Below are 7,627 nucleotides of genomic sequence, written 5' to 3' on the forward strand. Positions count from 1 at the left end.
CTGAACAGTTTATCCAACCCACATTAAACATCCGTACATATCACTGTTAATAGAATAGCAGACATATCAACGTACACTCTGCACGAACTCCAACTCAAATTGATTAATGCCAGAACAACTTAACAGCATAGGATATTTACATCAAACAGACAAACATCACATTAGTCAAGGAGCTAAACTACGCTAAACTGTGCACGTTACAGTACACCATTTTTCTCCGTTCCCACGTGAAGGACGTGCAGCTCTACAATACAAGAGCTATCGGTAGTATTCTCCAGCCCGAACGGCCAAGTTAAGACAGTAATGATACTGCATTCAATAGAAACAACGTTTATACAACTTTATGAGACTTCTGGGTCTGACACACTCCAATTACTGACCTGTATTTTGCAGGAAAGAACGGGAGACACGCATGAGCTGTGGTCTGTCGGCAGGCAGGCTCTAGTCTCAGCATTTATTCACAAACAATCATCAATCAAAAGAAAAAAGAAAGAAAAAACAAACCACATGCACACAATAATACCCTCTAAATCAATGACACAACAAACCAGGCTGCTTCTCCAAGTCTCCAATCCTGGACTAGACTCATCCACCACACCTGGATACTACAGTCAGTCAGGAATCAACAGTCAGTATACAGGTGGGCGAGGTTCACTTGACTGTGTGGAAACTGACCCAGGACAAAACAGCAGCGTGTCCATCAGTGCTGACGTGTGATACGCCTCAATGTGCACTCATTTACTGGCCTGCTGGAACACACAAAAATCCAACTAACCATTAGTTCAATGGCCTTAGAATCATTTTTTAGTGGGACAGCAGTCTTACCCAGACATGTGGTTTCCACAGGGGGAGAAAATGAACAGCCGACACGGGATACTGCATGACAGCCTCTATAAACCAGCCATGTCCTCAGCCACCGAATACTTCAGCGACTGACCCACAATTGGTGAAGCCCCCTGCTGCCAATGAAGGCAACCTATACGCAGCAAGCAACTGCACACCACACTGCAAAAAGATTAACATTAGCTTGGACAACTATGGACAACCAAAACCAGACAGGGAAGGGAAACGGTGTGGTACTCACGGTATATTCAGCTGACATGCTCGATCACCGCCGCCATGACGGCTAGAGGAGGCTTATCAGGGCCACCCAGGTAAGGGATGCACCCTGACTAGCGAGTGCCACTAGTGTTTCCTCAGTTTCCAGGGACTTTAACTCTGTTAGAAACAAAAAAAGAACCTTAATTTGTGTTCACCCCACAGTATATAACATAAGAGCTAAATGTTAGGGAAAGTTTCTTTATTTACAGGACTACACAGGTCATGTGATACGTTTGTTTGGCTATTGTTAGCAACTGTTAGTGAGTTAGCATGGCTAACAGAAGAGATCAGTTTAAAATGATTCACACTCGATCCATAACATCTCTCTAGAAAGCCCCTACACTTACCAGATTCACTGGCGTTCCCAGTTTCCACCGAGGATGGACGTAGCTGTGGTTTGCCGAGTGATCTCTGAGAACAGAATTTAGTCATTTAAAATGTGGGTTGTTTTTGAGAGAGGGTCACCCATTGTTGCCACATTCCAGCTCCATATTATGGTCCCTGACATCTTTTTTCAGCCTTTTAAAGTCATTTACTAGCTGGTTGACAGTTCTATCATAGCCTGCTGCAGCATCTCTATCTGTATGTGTCCGAAAGCAGCCTTTTGTCCGAGCCCTAACCCACCCTCACCTGCTGACGCAATCTATGTGAAGCGGTTATTAGAGCTGGCCCAGCAAAGACTTGGTGTCAGCTTCAAACCAGTTTTGAGAGCCAGGAGCCGGTGCTTTGGTGGTGGAAAGTCAAAGTACCAGTGCTTAGACAGGCTCTGGCTCTGAACCAGCACTGAAACCAGTTCGGTTGAAAAGGGGCTACATAGTCGGTAAAATCACTCACCGAGGGGTTGACCCGACTCTCTGCAGAAAATAAGAAGATAAAATAAATGGTGAAAAAGAAAAGAGCAGGTGAAGAACCAGGTCCACGAACTGAAGGGGACTAACTTCGGTGTAAACCAATATCCGAGAGAGATCCTGGATTGGTGAAGAGTCCTGTTTCCCATCAGAAGGAAATCCATTGCCGAAGAGCTCCCGCTGTCATCGTGATGGATAAATCATTAATTAACAAACAGCTGTACCGTGACCCGGACATCACTCCGAGGCTCTGCTGACGTGGTGGTATGTGCTTTAATCTTCCTGTATTCTTACTAGATTGTGTCAACAATAAAATTGCTGCTTTTACAGGAAAACAAGTTTACATGTAAAAGCTGTAGAAAATTCTCTGTTGTGTTTCTGTACAGGTGTAGCAGCTGGTTGTCTGGTGTTAGGTTGGATTGAAGCTGTACAAGTGTGTTGTACCGAGTGTTTTTGAAAAAGTTTGAATTGTCTGGAAATGGAAGGAAGCAGGAAGCGTCCCAGGTCAGCTGTCTGGGATCACTTCGACACTTTTTCTTTTATAAACTTTAGCACAAATGTTGCTCTGTCGCTCTGCACCTCTGAGCTGCGTGACTCAGCGTGGCAGCTGTAAAATCTGCTGCTCATAACACAGCCAGATGGATCAGGTTCAGACAGGGGCGTTTCCTGGACCTGGGAACATTGGGGGCTGAGCCCACACCCTCGTAAAGAAATCTCAGTAAACCAATGCAGTAAAAACGGCTTTTTATTTAAGCTTTCCTCAGCATTGTGTCACCGTGTTTAAAGCCAAATACTGTAATATGTGCTGCAGTATGTATTTATTTTCAAGCTTAAACGTGACAATGTAAACAAGATCTCTAAAACCATATTAAACTTTTACTTTTCCAGACATCTGCTGTTTATCACCAATACCTGCTCTTTAGTGCACATCTTCTGCAACAAAAGGATGAACGTGAACTGTTTTCAGTTACTCAGTAAAGATGATGCTGAAGTATTTACTGTACCTCTCTATCATCTCATCTGTCTCTTCCTTCTTTCCCTACACGCTTCATCACTTCTTTTCCTTTCATCATTTCCCTTCTTTCCTTCTTTCACTTGCTGTTTTCCATCTTTACCATTACTACTTTTTCAGTAGTATAGCTGAGTTTAAACTAGTGGTATACTCTGATTTTTCCTCCCAGTCTCAAACATCCCTGTCCTGGAGCAACACACACATACAAGAACACACACACACACAAAGGAGAGATCATGAAAGACTGGTTTTTATTCCAAATATAAATGTATTGTGAGCAACATAGAATGTAAAACACTCTTTAAAACTCTTTAACTACTGACCAGCCAGTAACCTGGAGGTAAACAAAAACATCAGTAAATAAATTTATAATAAAGCTGTTCTTTGTTTATCTATATTTAAACTAAAGCAGCATCTAGAAACCAAACCTCAACACTAATGGGAAAGCCGTTTCCATTTACTACAACACAAACACATGCATGCACGCACGCACACACACACACACACACACACACACACACACTCAGCAGCGGGTAAACCAGCGAAATACGTAGATTTCACTGGATTTAATGCAAATGTGTAAGAACAGAAAAGGGCAGGGCTAACGGTTTAGTACAGCTAGCTTAACCTTCGAAGTACCAAGTACTGTCATGAATGATCTGCCTAACGTTCATTTAATTTTAAGACGTACAGGGTTTAAATTATTTGTGGTTTACCTGTTTCGTGTGTTGGCCCACAGTCTTGCAGCCCATCGGCAGCGACCACAACTGAAGAGTTTCTCTCTTCTTTAAATAAAAAAAACCCTCTGATGTCCATTTTTGACCGCTAATAATGACCGCTCGAAATAACACCAGAGTTCAGATTAGAGATAAAACGCCGGCTGTTAGCCAAGACGGAGGATTCCCGATTCGAGAAAATTCCTCTGTGATTGCTCACAAATTTCCCTGAGGACCTCCAAAGGGATTAATAAAGTATTATTTAATTTCATTTCATATTGTACCTGTGTTGCATTCACATAAGCCAGGAAATTACAAAACTACCATCTTCTTTAATGTCATAAGGCGGCTGAGAGAATGTAAACTTATTCCTTCTGTGATTAAAAAACATTCTGGGCTTGATGTGAAATGTTCGGGGCTAGAGCCGGGAATGCCCAGGCCAGGCGACGCCCCTGGGTTTAGATATCTAACGAGTGTCAGGATTAAACAAGAGGATGTCTTCTCTAAATCCTTGGTGCTGTGCAGATGTTGGACAGGCAGGTTTACTTTATAGAAGCCATGAATGTGGTGAAGGAAAATTATGAACTGGCTCTGAAATCCAAATCAGAGCCAGGTGGTTGACAAGTGATTGGCTTTACTGTTTATACAGGGACAGGTATAGAAAAGTTTTGATGAGGGGGCCAGGCAGGGGCACTAACCAGGAAAAGGATGGCACAAATGAGAATGTTTAAGGCTTAAATTTTACTAAATATTTATATGCTTATTAAAACTTAAGGGGTCCTCAAATGTGAAATGTGGGAAAACGGTCTATATTCGTCAGTGTTGAAGTAACAAACCACATCCCCACACTGCTGAAAAGCTTGCTATACCTCTGTGTACAGGAACATCTCATGCCAATACTGACCGGTTAAAATCATTAAATGATTGTAAAATTCAAAAACAAAGTATCTGTATTGATATCGGTATTGGCGATACTTGCCCTGGATTTACTTGGTATCGGATCGATACCAAAACTTGACCAGCAATGGAAAAACCAGAAACAAGTCTCCTGTGGGTCAGTTTGAGTTATTTACGGATTCTTAAAGTGTAGCTTCTAAGTTTTCCAACGACGTCTAACACATGGAAATTAAAAAAACTGGAAGAAGATGTGGCCATTTGAATGTTGGCACCCCCCAAACTAGGCTGGGCATGTAATTTATTTTGCCTCATCCGAACAGAATTGCCTAATCTAAACAAAACGATATGTCTGTCTGTCTGTGGTCAATCCAGGTGGGGCAAGGACAGGAAGACCACTAACAGGGGGCAAAACTCCTGGGCTGCTCAGTAGGTGAAACCTGACCAGCTCGGCATCACCCGAGTTCTAGCAAGCACCACTGCGTAGCAAGCCAACTACACGTGGCATCTGCAGCACAAAAAGGAAATGCTGCGCACTTCTACTTTCAGATTTATAAAAGCGTGCGCACGCACGTCCCACGCCTGTTTCCGTTTATAAATCAGAATCTACTCTAAAGGCAGATTTATGGTTGCCTGGCGTTTGCATCTGTGTAACCACCGTAGGCTCGGTGTAGCTCCGCAGAGGCTCAACGTGCTCCTCTTCCAGACCTGACCTGCACCCCTGCTACGCAGACGGCTACGCAGAGGTACTCCCTTGTGATTGGTCAGTTTGGGATCACGTGTTGCCGGATGTCTGGATCTTCTCAATGAATTTGTGTGGTAACCACCGTTTTCAAAAACAATAACCAGTGGATCAAGTTGATGAGAGGCTGATCGAATTATTTCTTCATTTTCTTCCACAAGCTAATAAAGACATTGAACCGTACTGGACGGCTTTGTTGTTTTAAAAGAGGAAATACCTACCGAACTGTAGTGAACCTGTACTTTACCGGCCGATACCACTCCTTCGGCCACCTTCAAGTTAGGAGGAGAAACTGCAACACGACACCAAAACGATGAGTTCCCCCTATGCTCGAGTGAGAGAGCAAACTCACCAGCATCCGCTGCGCCGTGGCCAACCGCACGCAGTCATTGCGCGAGCATAAATCCGCCTTAAAGCGAGAGCACATGAGGGAGCGCCTTGTCCCGACCACATGGTGGCTATACATGGTCAAGTGGACGCCTGTAATACATATTCATTACATCATTTCCATGATGGCTCGGGAGGGAAAAAGAGGGAAGAAGCGGATTAATTCAGGGTGTGAGACAGAGATCCTGATGGACCACGTTGGAAAAGGTAAGAATGTTTAACTGGTGAACACAGCGTGGACGTTACTGGTGTCAGAAAGACAGAATAGTGGCAGCAGGTGGAGACGATCACAGTGTCAGAAGGAAGACACGACAGAGGAGTCGGAATATACTGGACAACTCAGTCGGTAGAACATCTGTATGTCATGCGGGATATTGAAGTTCGAATCCCACAGTGATGAACAGTAACACCTTCCAGCTGGGGCCTTAGGCAAGACGCTGCAGCCCACAGTAGATCGTTCTGGAGAAAAGCCTCTGCTCAATGACAGTAATGATGCTGGTAATGTGTTCTGTGGTTTTAATTTATAAAATAAATATGTACAGATACATCTGAGATTGGTGGCAGTTTATTTGGTGTTAAATAATATTTCTTTCTAGTTGCTGGGTGTTCAGACGGGTTCGGCTGTGATCGGAGACTTGCAGCACCTCAACAGCCGTGTCCTCAGAGGAAGTTTAGAGGGACACCATCACCTCTATTAACCAGGTGGACAAGGAGCTGCGGGAGAGGGAGACGGTCTTGACGGAAATTGGGACAATTATAAAAGGATTGTGTAAGAATAAATAAAGGAAATCCACCTTGTGTGTTTTCACTTCTAGATTCTCCAGTCTGTCCCACTCTGCTGGATCTCAGAATAAATACTAAATCTTACTTGTCGCATCAGGTCCAGCAAGGTTACATAAATTCCATAAATCCAAATAAATATGGTAAATCAATCTATTTAGGCAAGGCAGTTTATTTGTACAGCACATTTCATGTACAGGACAATTCAAAATGCTTTACATAAAACAAACAAACAAAAAAAAAATACAGATATGAAGAAATAATAAAAGGCAGCAACAAAAAGCAGAAGTCACAATAAAATAATAAATTACATTAAAATGATTAAATGTAAGATAAATTAAAAAGTTACGGTGCCGATTTCATGCATAGACATGAGAAAAGTTTTTAACCTGGATTTAAAAATGTCTACATTTGGTGAAAGTTTAATCTCTGCTGGCAGTTTGGTCCACTTGTTTGCAGCAAAACAGCTAAATGCTGCTTCTCCATGTTTAGTCTGGACTCCATTTTAAATAAATATAGAAATAAAAAATTAGATAATCAAGAGGAGCCTTATACGCATAAAGCTCCATGTGGCAAAGCAAATTTGTTAGGCACAACACAGCAGCCAGACCATCATTCTGCCGCCACCATGCTGGATAGTACAAGTTAAAATATTTTATATATTTTTTTATCTTTATTCTTCACTTATTTATGTGCCTGTTATATTTCTATTTTCTTAATCATGTGTGCTTAAGCCGAGACTCCTCAAAATTTTGATTTGCTTGCATAATGACAATAAAGAACTTGAATTGAAAAAAAAAGATCAGATCAACAGATTTCCAGGTTATTATTTTACAAAGTTGTACACAGAAATTTGCAGCTGCTCTCTGAGGTCATCCTTCTTTCATCACCTGTTTAAACACACTGCAGGTAATCTGACTTGTTCTGTGCACTGTGATAAACATGTGCTGCTCTGTTTGCACTTTTGGACATTTTTTTATTTGTCCTTGGATATGTGGAACAGTATAAAACCCGACACTGAGGGACAGTAAAACACTGACCTCAGGTAAAACCTTCACATCCATCATAGCTACACAGAGTTTAAGCTTCAGTCTGGTACAGTTTGTACTTTTCATTTCTGAAACTGAAGTTCTGCGTGTTTTCACAG

General features: G+C 42.2%; 1 long non-coding RNA gene across 1 annotated transcript; it reads right to left on the reverse strand.

Moving 5' to 3' along the window:
- Positions 1–1,182: 1,182 nt before the first annotated feature.
- LOC121643916 lies at positions 1,183–2,100 on the reverse strand. Its single transcript, XR_006011196.1, has 3 exons — positions 1,936–2,100; positions 1,449–1,512; positions 1,183–1,218 (listed from the first exon to the last, which is right to left on the reverse strand). It is a non-coding gene; the product is annotated as an uncharacterized LOC121643916 (long non-coding RNA).
- Positions 2,101–7,627: the final 5,527 nt, after the last annotated feature.

The sequence above is a fragment of the Melanotaenia boesemani genome, chromosome 1, assembly GCF_017639745.1.
Source record: "Melanotaenia boesemani isolate fMelBoe1 chromosome 1, fMelBoe1.pri, whole genome shotgun sequence".
Taxonomy (NCBI): Eukaryota; Metazoa; Chordata; class Actinopteri; order Atheriniformes; family Melanotaeniidae; genus Melanotaenia; species Melanotaenia boesemani.